Source organism: Meriones unguiculatus, chromosome 1, assembly GCF_030254825.1.
Source record: "Meriones unguiculatus strain TT.TT164.6M chromosome 1, Bangor_MerUng_6.1, whole genome shotgun sequence".
Classification (NCBI taxonomy): Eukaryota; Metazoa; Chordata; class Mammalia; order Rodentia; family Muridae; genus Meriones; species Meriones unguiculatus.
The window spans coordinates 138,494,476-138,508,959 of record NC_083349.1 but is presented as its reverse complement, the minus strand read 5'-3'; the positions used below and the strand labels follow the sequence as shown (position 1 = coordinate 138,508,959).

General features: G+C 42.3%; 1 protein-coding gene across 1 annotated transcript in view; it reads left to right on the top strand.

The window, feature by feature from the left end:
• Positions 1 to 14,484, top strand: part of Scin (scinderin) — a 62,471-nt gene that overhangs the window by 10,837 nt on the left and 37,150 nt on the right. The window lies entirely within an intron of this gene.

Below are 14,484 nucleotides of genomic sequence, written 5' to 3'. Positions count from 1 at the left end.
CTCCCCTCCTGGTCCTACCCTCTCTCCCCCTTCTTCATGCATGCCCCTCCCCAAGTCCACTGATAGGGGAGGTCCTCCTCTCCTTCCTTCTGATCTGCACAGATGTAGCCCAGGGCAGTTTAGTGTCTAAGTGGGTTACATAGTAATGGGAAGAGGGACTGCCTCTGACATAAACTGATTGGCCTGCTCTTTGATCACCTCTCCCTGAGGGGGGAGCAGCCTTACCAGGCCACAGAAGATGACAATGCAGCCACTCCTGATGTGATCTGATAGAAGAAAATATTTTAACATCTAAACATACATAAGTGTGTGTGTGTGTGCACATACCACAATGCTTCATGTTTTTCAATGATCTTAGGGTTATAATGAAAAATATTACAAATATTACTTACCATCTTAATGGCAAGAACAGTGGCCATATTGTATCTGACTTTTCTCCCAGGAAATAGGCCCCTCTAATGTCAGGCACATTTCTCAATCATTATCATTATGACAAAGAAGGATCATAAGGCCTTACAGGTAGGGTTTACATTGTGTCTTCTAGACTTTCAAAGTCAAGGTGGAGGCCATTCCCTGCCACTGGAGAACCATGCGCTATGGCATACAAAGGCAGGGAAGTTGGATCTTGGTTGTGTTTTCTTCTGCCCTCTTCCACATGACCTCACTTCTACTATGTGATTCACAGCCATGTTCTGATAGTCATTTCTGACACAATGGGGCAAGCCTTACCCAGAGTCCATTGCTTCAGTCAGCATGCAGTCTCATTTGCCCAAACCCCATTCACGGTTGCATTGATCATGAACTGTGAAGCCAGAGTTAGATTCCAGATTTATCTGATTCTTGTCTAAGCAGCTGTTTTACTGTATCTGGGCAGAGTCTTGAGAGAAAGCATCAGACAGACACAAAAAGTGTTTATTCTACATGCAAAGAGCAGGAGCAGTAAGGATCTGAAAGTGTAGATGCATGGTTAGTTCCGTTTGAATAATATTAATTTGGCAACTGCCAAGGCATGAAATGTGCTAAGGTTAAGGTTTGGAGAATAGCCTGGAAACATAAGCTTCATCAGTTCCTCTAAGTTAGGGTGTGTCCATCGCTTCAGTACTGTTAGCCTATATTTTGCTTGTTGTGGTCATAGCATCTTCTGTGTGCAACTGAGATTCCAACCAAACCAAAGCTGAAAATACAGTTCCCAGTCCTGCACTGGATGTCTGTACAGGGGAATGGCCATTGTCTTATTCTAAGTCTCATAGTCAATTTCATGAGGAATCCCTTCCAGCTTCTGCTAACCAGATTTAAGACCTGGCCTTCATATCTAGGTGCAGACATTAGACTACTCCATCTTTATCCTACACCAAAACTAAGAGATATTTAGTGGAAGTAAAAGCCCAGAGTGAAACCACACAGTTATAAAAACCAACCGCAACTGTCCCTCAAGGCCTGTGCACTGACAAGTGTTTGTCTTAGCTTTCATTCATTAATTAATCTTAATGATAGTTTTCTTCTTTGAAACATAACAGAGTAAAATAAGATAAAACAAAAGCTATTATACTGAGGTTGGGCAAGGCAAACAAATAGGAGGAAAAGAGCCTAAGAGAAGGCACAAGAATCAGAGGACAACTCTCACACATTCAGGAGTCTCATAAAAATGCTAAACCGAAAGCTATAATGTATATGCAGAGGACCTGGTGCAGATCTGTGCTAGCTGCTTCCGTCTCTGTGAGTTCATAGACGCCTTGCTCAGTTGATTCGGAGGGCTTTGTTCTCAAGGTGCCCTCCCTCCCCTCTGGCTCCTACACTCTTTATGCCCACTCTTCTGCAGGGTTTCCTGAGCTGTGAGGAGAAGGATTTGATGGAGACATCACATTTCAAACTGTTCCAAGTTCAAGTTCTGCCTGCCCCACCCCGTGTGTGTGTGTGTGTGTGTGTGTGTGTGTGTGTGTGTAAGAGAGAGAGAGAGAGAGAGAGAGAGAGAGAGAGAGGTCTGGCTATGGGTCTCTGTAGTTGTTCCCATCTGTAGCAGAGGGAAACTTCTCTGGTGATGACTAAGTGAGACACTGATCTACGAATATAGGAGAATGTTATTACCAGTCATTTTATCACTATTTTTTTTTAAGACCAGCAATATTTGGCTTTACCCTAGGTCTCTGGTCTATCTATTCTCTGGCTCTTGGTCATCCAAGCAGCATCAGGAATGGGTTGTGTCTAGTGGGGTGAGCCTCAAGTCAAATCAGATGCTGGTTGGTTACTCTCACAAGCTTTGTGCCATCATGGCACTAGCATGTTTTGCAGGCTCAGAACACTGTATGTAGATCAGATGGTTTGTGACTGGGTTGGTGTTTGCCTTTCTCCTTTGGTAGTTTGCTGAGTACCTTCCTGTACCAAAGACACTAAAACATAGGGGTTAAGGTCCCATGAAGGCACCAGCTCAGTCTCTTCATATTTCATGGTTTGTGCGGGTGTTATCCTGAGCAATGGGCCCTTGCTATCAGTCTGTAGAGAGCAGCCTATTCTCTTGGCAACAGCCCGGGTTGTTTGGGGGTTTCCATGGAACCCCTGTGGCCAACAACTCAATTGGATGCAACCCATTCCTAGCACTGGAAACTTCTTTTGGTGACAAGAGATGGCCACCTGGGGCACAATCTTCCTCATTATTTGGAGAGTTCATCAGGATCGACTTCATGTATTTCAGGAAGTTTCCACTGTACTAGGCTTCCATATCACTCTTCAAATGCTCCTCAATGCTAGCTGTCTCTCCCTGTAGCTTGGTTATGATTTACTTATATTTACATATATTTAATGGCTAATATACACACAAAGATATTTATCTTTCTTGGTCTGGGTTACCTCACTCAGGATGTTTTTGTTTTTGATTTTCCCTAGTTCCATTCATTTGCCTGCAAATTTCATGATAGCATTTTTTTTTAACAATTGAGTAATAAACCATTGTGTAAATGTACCTTATTTTCTTTATTTACTCTTTGGTTGAGAAATATCTAGGTTGTTTCTACTTTTTGGCTACTGTGAGTAGAGCAGCGATGAACGTGGTTGAGCAGTTGTTCTCATGGTAGGATAGCATCCTTTGGGTGTGTGCCCAAGAGTGGGATAGCTGGATCTTGAGGTAGACTGATTCCTGCCTTTCTAAGGAACCGTCCCAATGATTTCCACAATGGCTGTACAAGTTTGCACTCCCACCAGCAATGAACAAGTGTTTCCAGTATTCTACATCCTTGCCAGCAGGAGCTGCTACTTATGTTTTTGAGCTCAGCCATTCTGAAAGGTGGAAGATGGAATCTCAAAGTAGCTTTGTGTTGCAATTTCTCTGATGGCTGAGGATGCTGAACATTTCTTTAGGTGTTTCCTGGCAACTTGAATTTCCTCTATTGGGAATTCTTTATTTAGATCTGTACCTCATTTTTGAATTTGATTATTTAGGTTTTTGATATCTAGTTTCTTGAGTTCTTTATATATTTTGGATATTAGTCCTCTATCAGATGCGGCATCAGTAAAAATATTTTTCTATTCTGTAGTCTGCACTTTGTTTGAATGATATTATCCTTTGCCTTACATAAGCTTTTTAGTTTAATGAGTCCCACTTGATAACTGTTGACCCTCGTGTCTATGCTAATGGTTTTCTGCTCAGAAAGTTTCCTGTACCAATGAGTTGAAGGCTATCCACCCACTTTCTCTTTTATCAGAGTCAGTGAATCCAGTTTTATGTTGAGGTCTTTGATCCACTTGGACTTGAGTTTTGTGCAGGGTGATAAATATGGATCTATTTGCATTCTTTTGAATGCAGACATCCAGTTAGACGAGCCCTGTTTGTTGATGCTGCTGCCTTTTTTCCAGTGTGTATTTCTGGCTGCTCTGTCAAAAATCAGGCATCCATATGTGTGTGGGTTTATGTGAGACTCCAGCAGTTCTTTTATTACTCAGGATTGCTTTAGCTATCCTGTTTTGTTGATGGTGTTGGTGGTGATGGTGGTGATGTGTGACTATATGTTTTCATATGAAGCTGAAAGTTGTCCTTTCAGTATTTGTGAAGAGTTGTGTTGGAACTCTGATGGTAATTACATTGAATCTGTTGATTACTTTGAGTAGGATGGCCATGCCTTAATTATCACCAAGAATAAAGAAATGCTTATTTGGAGTAAAAGCCTAAGGCATCATTAAGCCACACATTTCTAAAACTCACCTGCAATTGTCCCTCAAACCTCTGCACTATTGAGTTGTTTGTCTTAGCTTTTTAACACATATTTTAAAGCCCTTTGCAAGTGTGTTGCATATGAAATGGTCTCACTTTTAAAGATAAAGAAGACCTCAGGTTCTTATCTGTGAAGGTAGGTGTGTGATTAGGGAATCTCTGGTGAACTTTAGCAAGAGGCACTTTCCAATGCTGTGACTCATCACGCTCACAGGTTTTTGCTTTCTGAATTTGATGTCTTGTGCAATTGCACAAATGCCACAATCTATTTAATTGCCACCAATAGCTTCCAATTCAACTTTCTAACCATCTACTCTTTGACCGTGGGCAAATGATTAACCTCTGGAATCTTGGTTTTCTCTTATTCCTGTCCTAGATTCTGGTTCCTTCTCCAGCCTCAGCCAACTGTGATTCACTCTCACCTGACACACATCTGAGAAATACCAGTTCTCTAAAGGAGCAAAAGTCCTTGAAAGGGTGTGCAGGTGATCCATGTTGAGTGGCGGCCTCAGAGGGACCTATGGGTGCTATCTTTATAGCACTCTTGTCACTTGCCAAAGCTAATTTGTGTTGTGTGAAATAGCATGGGGTTGAATGTCTGAAATATTTTCAAATCTGCCTCCTATTTCATAACTGACAGTGCAAATCCATCTGGCTGGGATGCTACTGAAGTTGTTTTTATGAAATCGGTGTTTTGTGAAACAGATAGTGAGTTCCACAGTGGACTTAGGTAGTCGGATGTGGCAGGCAGGTTGGGGTTCCAGGACCAGGTGCTTCTTGCCATAGGCAATGCCAGCCTGTGGGTATGTGACCTGAGAAGCTTCACGGGGTCAAGGTATCCTTAACCCAAAGACATGTGTCTGTTTAGCAATACATTACCTCTATTTTAGAGACTTACTTTTGTTTTTACTTGTGTTTGCATGTGTCTAAGTGTGATTATGCACATGTGTGCTGAGGTGAGCAGAGAAGGCGTTGGATCCCCTGGAATTGGAGTTGGGGTCCACCCGTGTGGGTGTTGGGAACTGAACGCTGAAGGAGACGTTTGTCTTGCTAACTGCTGGGCCGTTTCTCCAGCTCTCAAATTATCCTTATTTATGTAGTTAACCACCCTCAGCAAAGCTCACGGCTCTCCTGCTTTGGGGCCTCTCAGATCAAATGTGGAGGCAGTGTGTTTAGCTCTCTCTCGTAGCACGGAAGTTCCCGACGCTCTGAAGGGGGACCCAGGCAGGAACCCTCTCGGCTCTGCAGTCCACGCCCAGAAGATCTGTGTCACAAGTACTAACCTTTAACCCAGTGACTTATCTCTGAACGTTCCTAATGGTGATAAGATCTTGTGATTATCTTGATCACTTTATTTTGGGGAGTGGCACAGTGAACAAAGAAGGCCACTGGACGCAATTTTTCTGAACCATAATATTTCAGTGGCAGCTTTGAGCTAATTATTCAAAGGCCCGTATCTGCCTTGGAGGGCACGGACAGGAAACCATTGCACTTTAGGTTTGTTTTACCACCAGAGTATGAAAAGTGCAAGTTAAATGCCCAAAGCTGTCACCGAACGAAACCCAGCTGAACAAAACTTAGGTTATGTGGGCAACCTAAATCCCATTTTAATAATGCTTGAGAAATGCAGCTTTTGTGGCAAACTGTGCTTGAGAAACACCGGCTTTTTGCAGGGTCTCAGGCTGTGGGGAAATTTGCTGGGCCCATAATGTGAATTGCTGAGCATGAGACACGAAATTGTAAGGTAATCAGCGGAATCAGTCAGTACAAATGTCAAGAAAGTCAGGTGTGTTCTAGATTATCATTTATAGGTTTGTATTATTTCGGTATCATGATTAGAAAATACTATGGGATGTGGCCGGATCCTCACCAGACTTGTATGGGGTCTGAGATGTGAGACGTGAGACGTAGAAGCAAGAGGAGGGTCAGGGCTGTCCTTCATTACGCAGTAAATTCAATGTCAGTCTGAGCGACTTGAGACCTTGTCTTAAAACAAAAGAGCCAGCGGTCACAGCAAAGCAACAGGAGCTACGGAGGGCGGGGGGGACGCTGTGATCGGCTGGCTGTGCTCCCAAGGTTTGGGACGTGAAGTCCCAAATACTCCCGAGTCAGCCACAAGTGGAGAATGAGGCCTCCCCGGAGGGGAATTCCTGCGTGGGTTACAAACCTTGCCTCTCTGCCTGCCCTGGTTCCTTGTTAACTCACTGGGTCAGCTACAAAGCTTGCCCTGCCCTGCCGGCTGCCACCCTCCCCCGATCTCGCCGCCTCGCTTTGAAAGGCTGGTACCCCAGGACTTCTGGGAGATGATTTCTGCAGTATCATCCTTTGCACACTCACCACCGATCACCCTTGTCTCGTCTCTGGGCTGCAGTGGGCACTGTGTCTGGCTCCCAACATTAGCTTCACTCCTCCCTGGCTACCCCGCTTCCTTTCAGGCTACTCCTCCTGCCTCTCTTTGCATGACCTGTGTGCCCACCTACCGGCAAAGCATTTTGTAAAAGCGGGACCACTTTTATTTTCTCATTATCACACATTCTTTCGGGCCACACTCGCCCCACGCTCATTTAACTGTCACGCACTGGCAACTGTGGATTTCATAGTCTAGCCTTGAGCTCGAGGTACGTTTGACTCGCCAAGAGATTTCAACTTATACATGTCATGAGACCCTTAACCCGGACAAGTGCAAACCATCAAAATAAGTAAGTAAAGGAATGAGGAAAGAAGGCCCCCAACTCCACTCCTATTCCAGGAGTTTCTTCCCCTATTGTCCTTAACTTTCAACAGAAGCACTGCTCACCAGGGCCAAACTCCAAAGCCAGAGCCCTGCTGATGGCTTCTGTCAGTGTGGGAGGCCCTCACTGCTAATGGCTCCCCAAGTCTGTCCCAGTTCTGCCCAAACTTTCATCACTATGCTACTCAAGACACACACACACACACACACACACACACACACACACACACACACAGTGGCCTGGGGTAGGAGTGAGGTTGGGCATGGAAGTATGAGTCTGTCTAACCTTAACTCACCTAGAAACTGTGTTGTTTCATTTATTATTTTGATTTCTCCCCCTCCCTCCTGTGTGTGTGTGTGTGTGTGTGTGTGTGTCTCTTTATTTTTCAGTCATGGGCTCACTCTGTACTTTAGCCTGGCATGGAATTCATCCGTGTAGCTCTGGTTTATCTCAGGCTCACAATTGTTTTTGCCTCAGTCTCCCAAGTGCTGGGGAAAAGCTACCATGTGGTTTTCTACTATTTTTTGAAAAAAAAAAAAAAAAAATTCTTTTGAGACATGATCTTATTGTAGCCCACACTGGACTCAAAATCACTATGTGGCCAAAGTTGACCTTGAGCTTCTTGCCATCACCTTCCAAGTCCTGCGATTATGTGTGCACCATTGTGCCCAGCCCTGCTCAGTCTTGAGCTTTAGCTTTGGCCCCTTGGACTGGACTGGGTCTCTGACAACATGTTCTCATGCCAGCCGTAAGACCTTTTCTGGTTCTTTCAGCTACTATTTCCCTCTTCCCAGGAGCACTGCTTAGTTTTTTCCATGCCATGGTAGAGGGCTGGCCCACGTTCCACAGTGGCCTGACTGTCTGGACAATGTCCCACGGTCATTTCCGTTCTGATCGTCAGGCTCAGAGGTGACCCTATGAGTGATGAAATTAGTCATCGTTTTGGCCTGTGGTTTCAGTTCATGGTTGTGTTTCTCTATCCTGTTGCTTTGGGGCCTGTGTCATAGTGAGACTGTCTCAGGGAGGAAGGAACTTACCTCTTCCCCCTGAAGAGCAAAGTGGGAGAAGCGAGGGGGTGGTCCCTCAGGATCTGCTTTGAAGGCATTCTGCTCTCTCACCACTGGACTGCTAGATAGGTCCCATCCCGTGAAGGCCCTGCTGCTTCCAGTCGACTCCAGGCTCTGATGCCTGTCCACAGGATGCTGATGCCACACCCACTGAGGGCAAGTGTGCCAATGCTGGTAGCCTTTCCTACATCTCTTCCTTCCCTTGTGCCACATTATATTCTTGCCTGAGAATTAGAAACCGCAGTTCCTGGCACATTCTAGCAGCAAAGTGGAAGAACATTCTTTCATTCTCTTTTCTAAAGATAGAATCTTTCAGATGAGGCTGTGGCTTGCTCTTATACATGATGCTCTAGTTTTAAGCCTTTCTGCTGACAAAAAAAAAAATCTACTTCTGAAAAACAATCACATATTTTAAAAAATTAAAACTGTAAGTTTTCAGAATTTTATCTTTGCTCTAGATTTAAAGAGACATCTTAGTTTAACAATAGAACAAAGGAAGGATAAACAAGTGTTCTTTGTTCTGAATAAAGTTGTCCTTAGTCCAAAGTAATGCATAATACTAGTTTCATAAGAGGAGAGCCTGGTGGCAGGAAGAAAAGATAAGAAGGAAAATAAACTCAGTCTAAATCCTTACACTATACCCTGCAGTAAAAGCAGGGACCAACTGCATTGCCCATGTGCAGAGTGAAAGGTGGATAAGGGTGAAGAGCACGTGACCTTTGGCCCCGAGGAATGAGCGTGTGATAGGGTAGAAAGTGAGCTTGCTGGAGATAAGTTACAGTTGCTCTACAGTTGATGAATGGGCGAGGGCCCTGGGAAAGACAACAGTGATGATGTTAGAATTTCTACTTTAACCCTCAGTTGTGCCTTCATGTTTGAATATTTTGGAACAGAAGTTTTTGATACTAAGCTCGTCATTTGATCTCAAAGGGTTCTAAGTTTAGAGATTTGGGGGCACCTTGGTGTGGACGGCTCTTTAAGCTGCTTCTCCGTGGGTTATTTATTCTAAGGTACTGTGAATGCTGACAGCCACTTCAGGATAGGAACGATCTAATGGTGCTGGACAGCTCGGTGTAGCCGAGTGCCAACACTGCAGTCTTGTGAGCCAGCACCACACAGGCTGCTGTCTGCCCCTTTCAATTAACTTCCAAAGGCACCACTGAGCAGTGGTTTATTTTTGCTTTTATTTCCTGTCCCCAAGTGATGTTTGTCTGCCCTCTGATACCTTACTTATTAACTTTGATTGCATCACTGCTTGTGTAGATAAGTAATAGGCCTCCCTTCCGCAAATGGGCCTGGTTCTATAATTGTCATTTTTGTGCTTCTATTTCTGGTAACTCATGGATCAGACTAATTGCTAAAAACAGGTTGTCTTACTCAACTAAAGACCATGTATGGATATAACCTAGAACCTCTGCGCGGATGTAGCCTATGGTAGCTCAGTAACCAACTGGTTTCCCATAGTAAGGGGAACAGGGACTATTTCTGACAGGAACTCAATGGCGGGCTCTTTGACTTCCCCACCCCCTCAGGGAGGAGCAGTCCTGCTAGGCCACAGAGAAGGACTTTGTAGCCAGTTCTGAAGATACCTGATAAAACAGGATCAGATGAATGGGGAGGAGGTCCTCCCCTATCAGTGGACTTGGAAAGGGGCAGGGAGGAGAAGAGGGATGGAGGGTTTGGAAGGGAATGAGGGAGTAGATACAGATGGGATACAGAGTTAATAAAATGTAACTAATAATAAAAAAATAAAATAAAAAAAGAAAAAAAACAGGTTGTCTTTATTTCTTCCTTTCATAATTATGCAGAGTGATTCTGTTTTCCTTTAACAGCTTGGATGGTAAAATTCACTGATAATTTTGTAAACTTCTAATGGGGGTATGTGTCTCAGGGTTTCTATTTCTGTGAAGAGATATCATGGCCATGGCAACTCATTTGAAGGAAAACACTTAATGGGCTTGCTTACAGTTCAGAAGTTTGGTCCATTATCAGCATGGCAGGAAGCATGGCGGCATGCAGGCAGATGTGGTGCTGGAGAGGTAACAGTTCTATACTTTGATCTGCAGCCAACAGGAAAAGACTTCGTCACCCAGGCCTAGCCTGAGCTTCTGAGACCACAAGGTCCTTCTCCACTGACACACTTCCTCCAACAAGGCCACACCTAGTCTAGCAAGGCCACACGTCCTAATAGTGCCACTCCCATGAGCAAATGGGAGCCATTTTCTTCCAAACCACCATAGCACGCATGGGAAATGCGTACATCAAAAATGTAAACAAATTTTACTTCAAACAGTGTGGATGTGCCAGGGTTTAAAGAGATTTTTTTTTTTTAATATTGTATGTCTAAAGAAATATCAGATCTAGTATTTGCTAAATGCTTTAGTGTCTTAGAAGGTGAAACAGTAGCCCCTGCAGCCATGTTTACTTTATGATTTTCATAGCTTAGTACCCTCAGACTGAGGAAAGCTTTTTTGTTAAATTCTGTGGAAGCATTATAAACAAAGTAATTTAGATTATAACGGAATTTTGTTGATATTAAACTATCATGCAAATCTAGAGTTCTCTTGTTTTTGTTGTTGTTGTTATAGTTCTACACGGAATTGCCTTTTAAAGAAAATCTAGAAAACAGATCAAGTTGAGTTATAGGAGAGTTTATTGAAGGGTGGTGCCAGCTGAATACAAAGTGTCCTTGTGTGGAAAGGCTAAGAAGTCTTACCATCTACCTCTGAACAGAATGAGTGTTGGGCAGTGTAGTTTATTAATAGCACCGTCCACACTGTTTCCACACAGTGGAGCTCTGTTGAAATGAAACGCCCTAGACACAGCGTCACAGTGTCCATTTGCAAGGGATGGCCACAGTTCTGTTTATGCTTTTAAAGCCCGCTGTAACCACGCTACTGCCAGCCGCCAGTCAGCTATTTGCATATCAAATTAATTAGTTTAAACAGACTAAGCTTTAAGGTGACTCTTCCAATGATTCTGACTTTTGACGTTTTTTACCCCCAAAAAACCAAGTCTAGTAAGAAAATATGTCACTTCTCTATAAATGTATGTTGGAAATAATAAATAGCAAGCATAACACAAATTATTCACTTGCATGCCAAACTAAGGCTGTTGTTTTTACAATTTTAGCTGTTTATTAATTTTGAAGTTCAAAGGAAAATTTGACTTAAAATTTTACTATTTTAAACATGAGTAAATTTTACCTTTTTTTTGGTCTAATTGGAACATAGAAACTGGTCTCTCTCTTTAAGCAATAGTGAGGAATATTTCATACAACCGGTAACTGACTTTATTTATGAATAAATAAGCACATGAAACAGCTCCATCAAAGATATAGATGACATTTTGGAATCCATAGACCATTCAAATTTTTTATAAATAATAATGTTTATGGAATTATCATTATCACACAACTTTCATACATTTTAGCAAGTTTCCATAAGGCTTTACAGATGGTAACGGAATTCTGGTTTTACATGAATTTTGGAAATAGAGGAGAGGTCATTTGCACAAAGGAGATAATGAGGACATAAACGTAAGTCAGATGATTATGTAAGTATGGAGAAAATCTGTTAGGAAAGTTACTAATTGATCTGAGAAACCTAGGGAGTTAATTCTGACCCGCTTTCTCTGTCTTGCTGTTATTAAATATTGCCACTGAGGCCTACTTCCTCACAGCTACGTGACAGGAATTACTGCAGACTGTCGTCAGCTGGGGCCCAGAAAGGACACTGAGCTGAGGCCCTGGGCTGTGCTTGGCAGAATGGGGAGCTGGGGTCCATGTATGTATTGTGTGTGCAAGGTGACCCACAATGGTTCTGATGCTAACGAGTTCTGGAATCTCCCAGAGAACTTTCAGTAAGCAGTTTCTCAGAAAGTCTCTCAGGGCTTTCTGTGAAGGCAGTCCAGCGGCAGGCCAAGCGATTAAACATACTTCCAATATCAGTAATTTCTGTGTTCTTTTACTACTGAATGGTCTGAACATGAACTGTGATAGCAAAAGAAACTCCCATCTCTCTATATACATATTATCTGTATTTTTTTTTAAACGCCCTTTCTGCTCCATTGATCTTAATTCTGAGTGACTAATCATTAGTCATTGGAAACCATGTGTTTTCATGCATTGTAACTACTGCCCTTGGTGTGGACTTCAAGTGACTCTGCGTGTATGCCTCAAATTTCAGTGTGCACGTTTGGAAATGGAGCTAGAGAGAAAATCATAGGACTATGAATCTCTATTGGAAATATGGAGGAGATGTACTGTGGTGATGCTGTTAAATTGTATTCTAGAATAAAGTGGAATACAAGATCAGTTTTTTGTATTTTGAATCCAACTTTGAGTTACTAACAGGTAATTTGTTAGTATGCTTTGTTCTTAAACGGGACTAAGGATTCATAAGTCAGCTAGGAATGTGATAAAGAGAAGGGTTAGAAGGACAGCTGCAAGCCTGTGTGTTCAAAGCTGTGCCCAGTACCCACAAGAAAGCTTGTTCCATTTTTAGTGTACAGGATGACTCTGGAATGAAGATATCTTACAGTGAGTGTGCTGTACGTCAGACGCAGTATTTTATAATATTGAATATATTCAAAACCTGCAAGCACCCTGTCACGTGCCAAGGAGGGTCCCCCCTGTTCCTCGTTCACACTCAGCCCTCCCTCATTTAGCTGTCACGATAACTACTTTCCACAGTTCTCCGGGTGAGACTCATGGACGTTGAAAATAAAAACGGTGGTACAAATATGTCAGGGCAGGTGTCTCTCTGCACGTCCATCCCGGTGTTGCTGTCATGTTCATTCCTCCTTCTGTAGAAGTGTCCTCACACAGAGCTCTGTGTAAATGAATGGGACAGTGGGGTTTCTCTCCAGCTGGTCGCCATACTTCCACAGAGCCCAACGCTGTACCTTCTTAAATACCTGACTTGGTAGCCGATGCATATTTTTGGCTCTACTTGACTGTGTTCTGTGGCTTTATTTTATTCTTCCTAGTTCACCTTCATGATCTCCACACCACGTTAGAACATGTACCTCAGTTTTCATCTCTGAGAACCATGTATGGCAGTCCCATGGCAATTCTTCTATTGATGCCCCCCCCCTTGCTGTGACAGCTCATGTTCTAACCTTTCCGTGGTACAGAACCACAGAAACCCCCGGTATTAGACACATGTTTAATGATTTGGTCTGCAGCTAGACTACCCACACAGGAAGCTCCTGTAGGTTTCTGTCACCCAAACAGTTGCGTGAGAATTCAGACCCCTTTGCTAAGCTGGCTGCCTGGAAAACAAATAACTTTTCTCATTTTTAAACCACATTTCTGCGGATAAAATGTCTTCTTTTTAGAAAGGAAGGGCATATGGGAGATTTGGAGGGAGAGAGAGGGGGGAAATGATGTAATTGTGTTATAATCTCAAAAACTAAAGCAATTTTCAAATGTCTTCATGGTTGCAGCTGTATATATTATGACCACTGCTCTCAAATTTAAATCTGTGATGTTTCAACCCGATGACACATAATCTAATCCCTATGCTATAACAAGTGGCTTTTCCTCTTTCTCTGTATTTCTGGGTTAAGAGTAATTTTAAATAGTCTATCATGTTATGGAATATTTAATAGCTTTGTAATGTCCCATGAAGATCACATAGTCATTACCACTCTTGTACATGTAGGTTTTTCTTCTTTTGTGAATAACTATTAAAACAAGTCATTACTGAGTTAAACTTTTTAAGGCTCTTGATAAGAATTGTTGAGTGATTTTAAATATCTTAGTTTCTTAGATTTAGTCACATAATTATATATATCTATATATATATCTGTATATATATAGATAGATAGATAGATATCTTAAAGTGCCCTGTTGAATGGGATCATATATATATATGATAATTTATATATATATAATTTATATAAATTGTATTGGCTAATTTATAAAAAATGAGCAAATGAATAAATTATTTTACAAAAATGTCATATCAAATTTATGACCATCAAAGTTTTAATACTTTAACAGATTTTTGACTACTTTTTTGAAATAAGATACTTGTAAAATTTAATGTAAATAACCTATGTAAATTTACTTTTATGAATTATAGTTAATAGATATTATACACAAAGAATGATGATAGATATCTATATTTTTTATTTAAATGCTTTCTCTATAATGCTGTCAAGCCAATGAGATGCAGATAAGTACATCAATCATACTATGCAGAGCTGATTTTAATTTTCTTTTAAAAATATAACTTTCTATTTATTCTTTGAGAGCTTCATACACGCATACAGTGCATTTTGGCCATTCTCATTCTCCTCCCCCATCTCCTCCTGGACCACTCCCTGTGGTTCCCCCACCCCCAGCCTCACGGTTTTTGTCTGTGTATAAGCCACTGAATCTGGCAGCGCCGCCCTCGCACACATGGGTGTGCGGCCAGCTGCTGGACACCCCGTAAAGAAAACTGACTTTCTCTCCCAGCAGCTACCGGCTGCCAGC